Source organism: Echeneis naucrates, chromosome 19 (assembly GCF_900963305.1).
Source record: "Echeneis naucrates chromosome 19, fEcheNa1.1, whole genome shotgun sequence".
Taxonomy (NCBI): Eukaryota; Metazoa; Chordata; class Actinopteri; order Carangiformes; family Echeneidae; genus Echeneis; species Echeneis naucrates.
In genome coordinates this window covers 1,975,815-1,986,795 of record NC_042529.1, presented here as the reverse complement: position 1 = coordinate 1,986,795, position 10,981 = coordinate 1,975,815, and the positions used below count along the sequence as shown (strand labels likewise).

Below are 10,981 nucleotides of genomic sequence, written 5' to 3'. Positions count from 1 at the left end.
ACATTTAAAGCTGCCAATCACTGCAAAATATGTAGACAGCAAAATGTATGAGAAAGAAAGAAAGCAGTAGATTTATTATCCGTGGAGATTTGTCTCAGGAAAAGTTCTGTTACAGGGATTTATTCTGGTTATATTCGGATTTCCGAAGTTTGATTCATAAATGGTACATGTGCGCTGGAGATGTTAAACATCATCTGTCTGAGCATCAAATTCAGTGTTTTCCATTATTAACTACGCTCCTGATTCAGTTTCTTACTCCTCAGTGCTTCAGTTAAAAATGATTCTGGTGGCTTTCAGCCCGTTTTGAAGGTGGGAGTGGGGGACTCCGGGATCATCAGACCAGTTTGGCCTCTGACTGACGATTTCTCTGCGTCACGGCGGCGTATTTATACCTTTGATGCTTTGGGCTTCTTTCATTTGCCAAATAAGAGTCATAGAAGATGCATTATTTATGAATCACAGAGTGGAACTTCAGGCTGTTGTCTCAGTTACAGTACACCCGGTGGTGGTTAAAGGGGTGGGGGTTGGGGGGTCGTTGACCACCCCCAGTACTTTTCCGCTCTCTTTCAGCCTACGTTCACACCAGCAGCCAGCTCCTATTGCCTTCTGTCAACAGCGAGCTAAAATGGCCATAAATAGTCGGGCGTTCTGTCACTGCCATATCAGTTCAAGAGCCAGAGCCGCCGGACAACAACAACTCCAGTGGAAATTTCCTCTTGCTCCAGGCCTGGGAGGTGAGGGGGGGCTGTCAATCGCCCTTTGGGGCAAAACTGGGGGTCAGCTCAGTCACAAACTGAATTTAAATGCCACTGAACCAATTACACAGGGTGAAATATAACAAAAGATTCCCCATGATTCATGACAAAAATCCAGTCCACTTCTTCTTGAACTCCAAAGAACAAAACTTTTAGTATATTATCAAAACCATTTATTTTAGTTTATTTTATTTTTTTTTTAATTTTTCCGGACCAGGCTAGTCATTACAACATTCACGGTGTGTGAGTTTCCAATCGATGAAATGAATACAGATTAGAAGATGTTCTGCTAATCAGGCGGATGAACGCAGCTTTTACACGGATGCTGGAAGGAGAACAACGAAAACGACAAGAGAAGGAATAATGAAAGACCGGAAACTTAAAAGTGAACAATCTTTCAAAGGTCACGTCGCCAAAATTCAAAAGCTAAAGTTTGCCAGTCGTCATCCATCCAAACCAGTTTGTTAGTGTAGATGTCGTCTCATTAGTTTGACTCTGATAACTGCTGTCAGCCACAATCCTCTCACATCTCTGAACTCTTTCCATTGATTTTCTTACTATCAAGTCCAAGTCCAATAATTAATACAAGACGTCTGCAGGAAACATATTTCACTGACAAGCAGGAATGTTTTTAAATGCAAAATTCATCAAGTCATTACTAACTGCCCGTTAGTGCACCACGTGAAGTCAAAGAGGCATTTTAATAATCAGCCTATTGATTATTAGTCACAGTGATTGAACTGATCCCTGAGGGGAAATGAACACGTTACAGCAGCATGTAAATTAATAAGATCTATGGACCGCATACATGAGCCGCTCAAATATTTGTGCACAAACAGTCCAATAGTTCAAACCGGCTCATTTCCACTAAAATATATGTTCTTTAAATATGGAATAATAACTATAATAATGACATGGCTGATATGTAGCAGACAGACTACAGACAACAGCAATAATACCATGAATTATATGTAATAGAAAGTGAAGTAGTAGAATAAATCATGATAGAAGTCTCCTCTCCCTCCCCAGCTGTGCCCACGACAGCAAAATTATGAACCCTGATAATTGTGCCATCAAATTCTCAGATGAAGCGGCTGTCTTGGGCTTATTACACCAGAATAGCACCCCATTAGTATACGGGGGGAGAGTTGGGAAACGGCGTGATGAGAAGATGGAGGAGACAGGTTTTGATTCCTGGGAGGAAATGAGTATCTGTGCTTCTCCATCAGGACTCCACCGCCCACGCTGACGGTGCATCAGACGCCGCTCCTGATTTCAGTGGAAACAGTCGGTCAGGGTCTGTTGGAGCAGCACTGTCCTGAAGTGTCTCAGACGAGCTCTGTGACTTTTCTGCACAGCTTAACGCCTTCAGCAGTGAAGGAACATCCTGCATGAGTAGGCTGGTGCATGACGCGCAGATAAAACAGTCTATGATGGAGCTCACGTTCTGCCCCTCCAGAGCATCACCTCTCAGAGAGACGTCACAAACAGCAGACATCCACTGTGGTGTCAGAGTGAAGCTTAAAACCTGAATTCTACCCAATGCTAACATCCATCAGGGGGAGAAAAATAAAGTCAGCTCATATTGAAGTCTGACACATTTCTAAGATCTGCAAAAAAAAAAAAAAAACAGTCAAACATGTCGTTTCAGCTGAATAATTCAAAGAAAAACTGTTCATTAAAACGAAAGAACTGATGTTCTGATCATCTGGAAGAGTAACGAGAAAGATTTCTGTCTAATTCAAACGGCAGTGCTGCGATTTAAGTAAAACAGATGGACAATTCAAATTCACGCTGTAATGAAAATAAAAACATTTCTTGAATATTTTTTGATGTAATAGGACAAAATTCTGTGCACGATTGGAGGGAAAGGCTGAGTGAAATAATTCGTATAAAGGTCAAGGTTGTAAAAGATGGAGTGAAATATTGACCACTGGCTGGATTTAATGTTGTGTTTCCACTTCTCGGTCTTTACTATGAAGCATTTCTGTAAAACAGAAGGTGTGAAGACTTGGCACTGGTTTGAGCCATGTGATTTTAAATGTAAGCTGTTGAATTGTTTGCATGCTGAAGCTATAAATACACTTCAGCGTGATTATCATCCATAAACTCTTTAAGGAGCCTCTTTGGTTGGAATCCCGAGGAGACAAACATTTAAGGAGGAATTTATTTGAGATGCATGAAGTTGCTGGCAGATGTGTTGCCCCCCCCCCGGAGAGACAGGGTGACTCAGACAGGAGACATAGATGTTCTCGTTTAACAGGACAGACTGACGCTCCTATTCCCGCGACATCATCATCATCCTCCTCATCCTCATCTTCATCCTCATCATCATCAGCAGCATCCCACACTGGTGGAGCTCCGTGATGCTCAGTCCTGCTCGGTAGCAGCTCGGCTCCAGGAGCCGTGTTGGTCCGTCCCCGGAGCTCAGGAGGCGGAGGAGGCGGAGGAGGAGGAACCGGCAGCGTTACACCGGGCACCGGACACACCGTGAGACAGGGCGGCTTTTTTCTGCCTTTAGGTGGGGGGTGCTGAGCCGCCCCCCCCCCCACACCAACACACCTCCCTCCCTGGATGGATGACATCCACGGATCGATCACCGGGAGCGGGTGAGTTGTCTCTCCTTACACCGTTCAGGAGGCTTCATGTGTCGGATAGGACGGGAGCGAAACGGCGCAGAGCACCTCAGCCATGTTTTATCCATCAGGACAGAGCTGGTGGATAAAAAGGGCCAAACATTTTATTCAGAAAAGGAAAAACCCCATCTGCCCTCTTTAGGTATTGTAGGCGACGCGCAATTTATTTGCACAGCTGATGCAAACATCTCCTTAAAGGAGACGCTTTGGCAACATCAGCACACACACACACACACACACACACACACAGGAAACCTTTAACTTCAGCTCTGTGCTGATGGACAGTCAGCAGGAGTAGCCTACATCTTTATCTCTGCAGAGAGAGTTTCAGAGAGCCGCCTCCTGCAGAGCTGAACCAACTGCAGGTCCGTTTGTGCTAACACAGAAAATACTCATTTAAAGGCACGACTCTCTGTGCAAAGGAAAAGATGCTCCTCCAGCTTTGAGGAGTATTTCTGGGCTGGAAACACAAACACGGCCCATCAGGGTAAGTCTACATAAATAACCTGCATGAGGAGTAAAAAGGACACTGTCCGCCTTCTTCGTCTTCTAAAAGAAACAACGTGCATGTGGATGTAACCGCGCTAAATATCTGCTCAGCGTTTTAGACTAAAATGGCAGAAGTCACAGAAAAACAGACTCACAGCTGAGCCGGCCCCCTCCGGATATCTGAAGGAAAAAAAAATGAATCTGAGGTAGTGTCAGCACGCTAAAAATAATGACACTAAGATGATGTTTGCTGTGTTTGTCTGCTGTGGAGTGAAAAATAAACGGAACAACAAACATCTGCGGTGGGAACAAAGTCAGACACTTTGTGCCATGTGCACACATTCCTGTATTCTTAGTGTCGTTGTGTTGTGTGCTTTGGCTCGGTTAAACCCACAAACACACCAGAGGGGGCTGACAAATATCAGCACTGCACATCAGGAGCTGAAAACGGCATGTGGACGTGGCTGTGCAGATGTCTCGTGTCGCCCTGATAAGGAGCATGCAGGCGTTGTAGTCTGAAGCTCCGCGGCCGTCCTGGAGTGGATTAACAGCCGACGGAGACTTGGTGCTTAAATGCAGCCGGGGTTTAAAAAACACTGATCCAAACTTATTACTTCACTCCGATTATTAGAGGGGTCAGTAGGTCACACAGAGAGCTCCTCTCTGCTCGTCAGACTTCGGCTGATTATCATCACCTGAAGTGTTCAGCCTTCTGCTCTGCTCCCGGTGGCTTCAGTCAGAAAGTGCTAATTTAAGGAAGTGAGTCACAGTTGTGGTCTACCTGCTAATCAGCAGTCACACAGCCGCCGTGCTGCTGTTCGCTCTTTCATGGGTCTCGGCTTGTGTTGCTGTTTTTCCGCCCCTGTGATGCTTGTTTCTTTAGTTTTGTTTTTTTTTTATGTTTGTTTAACAACATGTTGAAATGGGATTTCTGCAAACTCTGCCATGCGTTGAAGCGTTTTTACAACGCTGCTGAATGCTGTCGACGCTGAGTTCCCTCCAACATGTTGGAGCATGTCAGTGTTTTTACTCTCAGGGAGATTGCTCCCAATCCAACAGAAACACAACCTTCAACTCATCGTCTCATTTGTGTGTTTTTGGAGCTGCGTTGTGCGAAGCTGACCTTGCACTCGAGCAGGTAGGGTGTTTGTGCGTCTTTGCGTGGAGAGTTGGCGGTGGGGCAGTTTCTGTCGCAATCAGACTGAGAACATCAGCACTTTGTTTTTCCTCCGCTGACTGAATTAACGTGCAGCTGAAGAGCTGAAGCTGCTGGATGACAATGACACTCAACGTGCCAACGCACAAAGTCACACAATATACGGTATTATCAGACAGGCCATTAAAACGATGACATTTCCACATTGTTGTCTGAACACTGCATCATCACTTGTTTTTTTACTGCCACAGTTTTTCTACTAATCAAATGTAAATCAGCTTTTTCTTGTTGTTCGCTGTGTTCTCCTTTCAAACATGCTGCTGATGACGTTCATTAATTCCCGTCAGCTGCAAAGCTCATTGTTTTGTTCTTTTCCTCGTCGTGCTTGTTGGCCTTAAACGCCTCACGCTGCAGCCTGACGGACCGGCTCTCTGTCAAAACCTCTGATGCTGAGGTGGAGGTTTGGAACAAAGCAGCTGTTGACAGAAAGGAGCAGTAAGTCACACAAAAAGGAATTTCTTGCTGTTAAATGCGCTGACTGAAGTTTCTGGCACTGAAACAGACTCCTGTCATTTCTGCTGTGAGGACAGACGATGTTTCTGTCCCTGAAACCTGAGCGTCCTGTCAGACTGACTCTGAGAACAGAAGCTGTCAGGTTGCTGAGAGCGCTGAAGAGAACACGCTGTTCTCTGAACAAAAAATATAATTGTCTTCATCTTTCTTAGCCAACAAGGTCTTCTCAGAGCCAGGCTTGAAATCATCCCATCTAAAAAAAAAAATCCTCCGCTGAAGACGGGATGTCGTACCAATCGCTCTGATTTGTGGTTTAGTTTGGCGTCAGGACTCGATGGGGATGTTTCCTTGGGATGTTTTGGCCCTGATGGAGCTCAGGTGAGCTCCAAATAGGTCGTATTTGGAGCTGCGAGGCCAATTAGGGAGAGAATATGTTCAAAGATCAGTCTTCCTTATTCTTTTTAGCTTCAGTCCAATCAACTGCTGTTTAGTTTTCTTGTTTTTTGGTGAATTCTCCCTTTTATGTCACACGTCGTCATCAGATCATTGATTAATATTTTCCTGTCTTCTTTTCCTGCGTCTCATTAGATCTTTGGTCAGATCTAACCCGACTTACGGAGCTGCTGCTCTCACTGGTTGGCTGCTGTTTATGTCGTCCTTTCAGTTAATTACATTAAGAATCGAAGTCAGCAGTGCAGCCTGAGGTTCCATTTGTAACCTGCTCTGCTCCCGATGATGCTGTATTTTCCACAGAGCACCTCCGTTCCCGCCTCAGACAGGAGAATATGAGGTCATTTATCTCTCTGCACAGTATCCTCACACCCAATCCGCACGCACCCACCCACCGAGAATCCTGCTAATAGCTAATAGCTAATTTATGCAAAGCCTATTCCATTTCCCTCCGATGTCTTTGCCACTTTGTCATACTGTTTCCCGCCTCTGGGTCTGCTCTCTGTGTGAATCTACACACTTATGCTATGATTATGTTCATATACATGAAAATGGACCTTTATGTAAGCTACTTACAGACTGAATCACCAAACGAAGAGGGAGCGCGGCGGCTCTGCTGCCTGATGGAATATTCATAGACAGCTTTTAAGGGGCACAAAAGGTGAAGGAAAGGGGCAACAGAGGAGAGAGAGAGGGATGGGGCGAGCGCTCTGCTCCTAACCTCCAAATGGATCCTACAGCAGACTTTTCCATTTCTGTCTGGCTCTTGAATAAAAAACGCATCACGTGTTTTGACATTTGCCAAATCAAAACTTTGCTAACAATCGTCATCCAGGGTGAAAGTGCTAACTGTTCATGACTCTGCGACTGAGACTCTAACCCAAAATTATGTTCAATACAGCGAGTACCCAAATCCAATTAACCACAATATGTCCTCTGGCTCACCGAAGACAAAACCGTAAACACACAACGGCCCATCAGGCAGCAGATTTAAGTCCAGGAGACACATTTCACTTATCAGGATGAAGGCGGCGAGCCGTTACGCTTAATAAAAGCTTTGATAATTTCAGGAGACAAAAGCTCTGAGGCTTTTTCCTCCACCACCTTCAGGAGATAACAAGGTTAAAGCCCTGAAGGCAAGAGCACAAACACACAAACACACACACACACACACACACTTTTATGTTGCTGCCCGTCTGTGTGAACCCTGGAGCTCAGGTTTATGTTTTTTCTACATTTCTGGGTGTCATCATTTCGCTTCATGTGCTGTGTGCTTCATCTGGAAAGTTGGAGATCGTGTCTGTGGTCCGGTGCCGTATGAAGAACTGACTTGACTTGATGAAATGAGGGATTTTTCTAGCGACATAGCTGCTCAGCTGGTCTCTTGGTCGTCTTGTCTTTATGCTAAGCTAAACTAGCAGTTTCCTGCCTGCAGCTTTGGTGCTTCTTCTTTTCCAACTCTTGGAAAGAAGAAGGAAATAGAAATGTGCTCCCACAGGACTAATAACGTTTTATGATCCTGCTCGATCTGATCAAAAGTAACTGCACAATGAAAGGAAACGTTTTCAGTCACATCATTTTGGCGTCATTTAGTGTATTCTTGTTTTTATATAACTGTGGTGTTATATCTGTGGGCCCAGGGAGCGAACGCTCATTCCCTGCTTTCTGCTGCTTCTGAGAAAGCCACGGGCGGCCCACCTGCACCACAGCTCTGCTCTCCATCAGAGGCCTTTTTGGCTTTGGATGATTCACTTTGCCATATTCTTCAGGGAAGAAAAGCCTCACCTCTTTCTGAACTCCTGCTTCGCGGCTGTCAAGAGCAAACAACAAACTCACACCTCCCACCGCCCGCGTTCAAGAGCAACCCCACTGACTTTCACCAAACGGCGCAGCGTCTTTGCACAGCGGTGCGGAAGCATCGCAGTTATGAGAGATGCAGCTTCTGTTTGACACGGAGCCTTGAACGCCACGCGACAACCGCAGGGTGACATAACAGTGTTGTAAGTTGTGCTGCTTTTGTTGTTAGAGGACACCTGGTTGCTTAGGAGACTGAAGGAATGTGATGTAACTGCAGTGTAATGTGACCACTCACTCTTTCCGCCCAGTCAAGGCGCCGTGCCAACTGTGGAGGCAGAATGTAGAGTAATATTCACAGTCCGTCCGTCTGTGTGTGTGTGAGCAGCTAAAAGTGGAGGGGCTGCAAAGAAACGACGGGGAGTTGAGTCATAGTAAAAAGAGAGAAAGGACCACGTGAGTGACAAAAGGAGATATCCTGGTTCGAGGAGGAGGCAGAAAGTCCACATCAGGCCTGGAGTCTGCGTCCCCGCCTGGGATTCACACGATTCTTTTTGTGTCTCACAGAAACCAGGTTACCCACTTGCTCGCCACTCGTTGCTGGACTGCCTGAGCTCCCTCTGGTGTGCCTAAAAATACATACTCACACTCTGAGAATGCCCCACCAAGCGCTTTGTAAGAAAAGTCTCATTGTTGACATCTCAGAAAACGTTTGCTATTTAAATTCTGCAGCTGCTGTAGCGTCGCTCTTCTGCTTATGTTACATAAAATACAGAGAGCGGGGACGAGCCTCTCAGAAGAAAGGAGGCCCACTTCTGTCTGGAGTCAGACTGACATCAGATCGACTCCCAAGTGCACGAAGAATAATTTCATCTGTGAGATAATCTTTGTGTTTGCAGCACAGCCCATGCACAGCGCATAGATTTCCAATAAATATGTAGCTGAAAATACGCTGAGGAGCGGGGAGCCCAGGCCGCTGAGGAAGGAAGCGCTTCATTCTGTTTGTGCTCTGTCTGCTCATTTTCTTTTGCTGAGAAGATTGAAGGCAGATTTTATTTGGTTCTTCTCTTCAGTGACTTTGTAAGAGAGGACCCAGCTGCTTTGGATTCATGACTTTTTGATGGCGTGTGTTTTTATGTAGCAACCACAAAAAAAAAAAAAAAAGTACAGGATTTATGAGTTGTTTGTTGTCAGATCTGCAGCTGAAACTGAAGGACGTGTTTGTGCATGAACATGGGAACAGTGTGATACACGTTTAACAGGCTATCATGAAATCCCCCAGGTTCACTCCATAAGACACGAAGCAATGTGTCAGAGTGCTTTACAAATGTTTTATGAGGGAGAAAATATTAAAAGAGACTGATTCTAACACACCCAGCAGCTGAGCTGAAGCTCCAATGCAAATGAAACTAAATTTACAAGCTGCCTTAACATCTAGAATGATGTGACCTGCTGCTAAATTATTAATAAACAAAATAATAATAATTCCTATTATTGACACCAGCTGCTAATTCTGCTCATGATTTCTGTCCAGACTTGCCTCAACACTTCAGTTGTGAATTAGAAATGTAAAAATAAAAATTTAATTTTCATCCAAAAAGCGTCAGTAAACAGTTCAGTCTGTGTGTCCAGCCTCACTCAAACGCCAACACGGCAGGAAGCGCCGCGACCTGCGTGGGCTGCTGTCCGTGATGCTGAAAGCCAACATCCAGATGAACGGAGCGGATCAATACGCACAGCGGCTTCACACCCCTGATCATCTGAGCCGTCTTACGCAACTCTCCTCGGGGATGATGCTTTCTCACCATATTTGCCCAGACTTCACACCTGGCAGGGACGAGCTGAGCACAAAGAACCGTTTCACAATTCAGGTTAAAGAAACAATAATCCTCTCATGTATCTCACCCTCTCTTAATAACGCTGCAGTGAAAGATCTATTGGTTGGATAAGTGCAGAAAGCAGACAGCAGTGTGGGGTTGATGCATACTGTGTGTGACACACGTGACCTGGGATGTAGGGGTTCGATGCCCTAACAAGTACGTCGTCGTGCCGGTGTTTGTGTGAGATAATTGGCAGTGAAATGCCGAACCTGCTCGCCCCCTCAGCTGTGCTGTGATCTGCTGTAGTTGTTTGCTTTTTCCTCCACAAGTGGTGCGTGTCGCTAACCCCCGCAGGTCACCTGGTTACGATACATTTCTTTTTCTTTTGTTTTTTCCTTGTTAATTTTCTCCCTTCCTTCCCCGCCGACTGCCGGTGCATTCGTATCTCCTTCATTAACCGTCGAGTGCGAGAGAGTGACACGCAAAGAGATGATCCTCTTTAAACCGTTCCATCGTATGTACGGATTATATAGAAACAGGTCTGCCAACCTGCTGGAGGGATAAAATATCTGTAAACTGACTTTGGCTTGTAATCGTGAGGCTGAGGGGAATTTTCTTTTTGGTTTAATTTCATCCCCACTGTCAGTTCACCGCTCTGAGGCTTATTTAGTCGAAAAAAGCTGGATAATCACACACACATGGTGACAGAAAAGTCTTGCTCACTATATCATAAATCACCTGTCTCACCTAGTCCGAAGTCAGGTCCAAGTCCCGAACTCTCTGTTTTGGGTCGACAGCAGCATGTGCAGGATTAGCTGCGCACTGAGCAGTAAATTCAAATTAGTTGAGCGATGAGCCGCCGCCGACTAATTACTACAATTTAAAGATGAGTTTTCAGAAAAGCACCAGTGGCACTGCAGCTCAGGGAGCATTTACCATTTACATTTGTGCTGCACAGTTAACTAAAATATAATCCCAACCACTGTTTGGCCAAGTGCGATTAACAAATTGACAATTAACCCGTCCGGGTGACCCCGCCCTCACCACATGTGGCGGGATTGGCTCCAGCACCAGAAAATGTTGAGACGATTGAAGTTGTTTGTCACAAAAGCAGGAAAAATCCCTTTTTATTATTTTTTCAGAGAAAATGAAAAGTAAATCCTTTCAGCTGAATTTGTGGCACAATATCTGATATTTTTTTTATTATTATTAGTGTGTGTGATGCTCAGATTTTCTCTCAGACTTCATTGGTGCTGCTCCATCACATTTCCTATGTTTCTCACCCCCTCCGCCGTTTTTTGATTACCCCAACACACACACACACACACACACACACACACACACACACACACACACACGATCCCTCCT

General features: G+C 45.2%; 1 protein-coding gene across 1 annotated transcript in view; it reads left to right on the top strand.

Moving 5' to 3' along the window:
* Positions 1-4,960: 4,960 nt before the first annotated feature.
* Positions 4,961-10,981, top strand: part of tbkbp1 (TBK1 binding protein 1) — a 32,375-nt gene continuing 26,354 nt past the window's right edge. The window contains exon 1 of the mRNA XM_029527983.1: positions 4,961-5,018. The gene's annotated coding sequence lies outside the window, so the exon portion shown is untranslated. The remainder of the gene's footprint in view (positions 5,019-10,981) is intronic.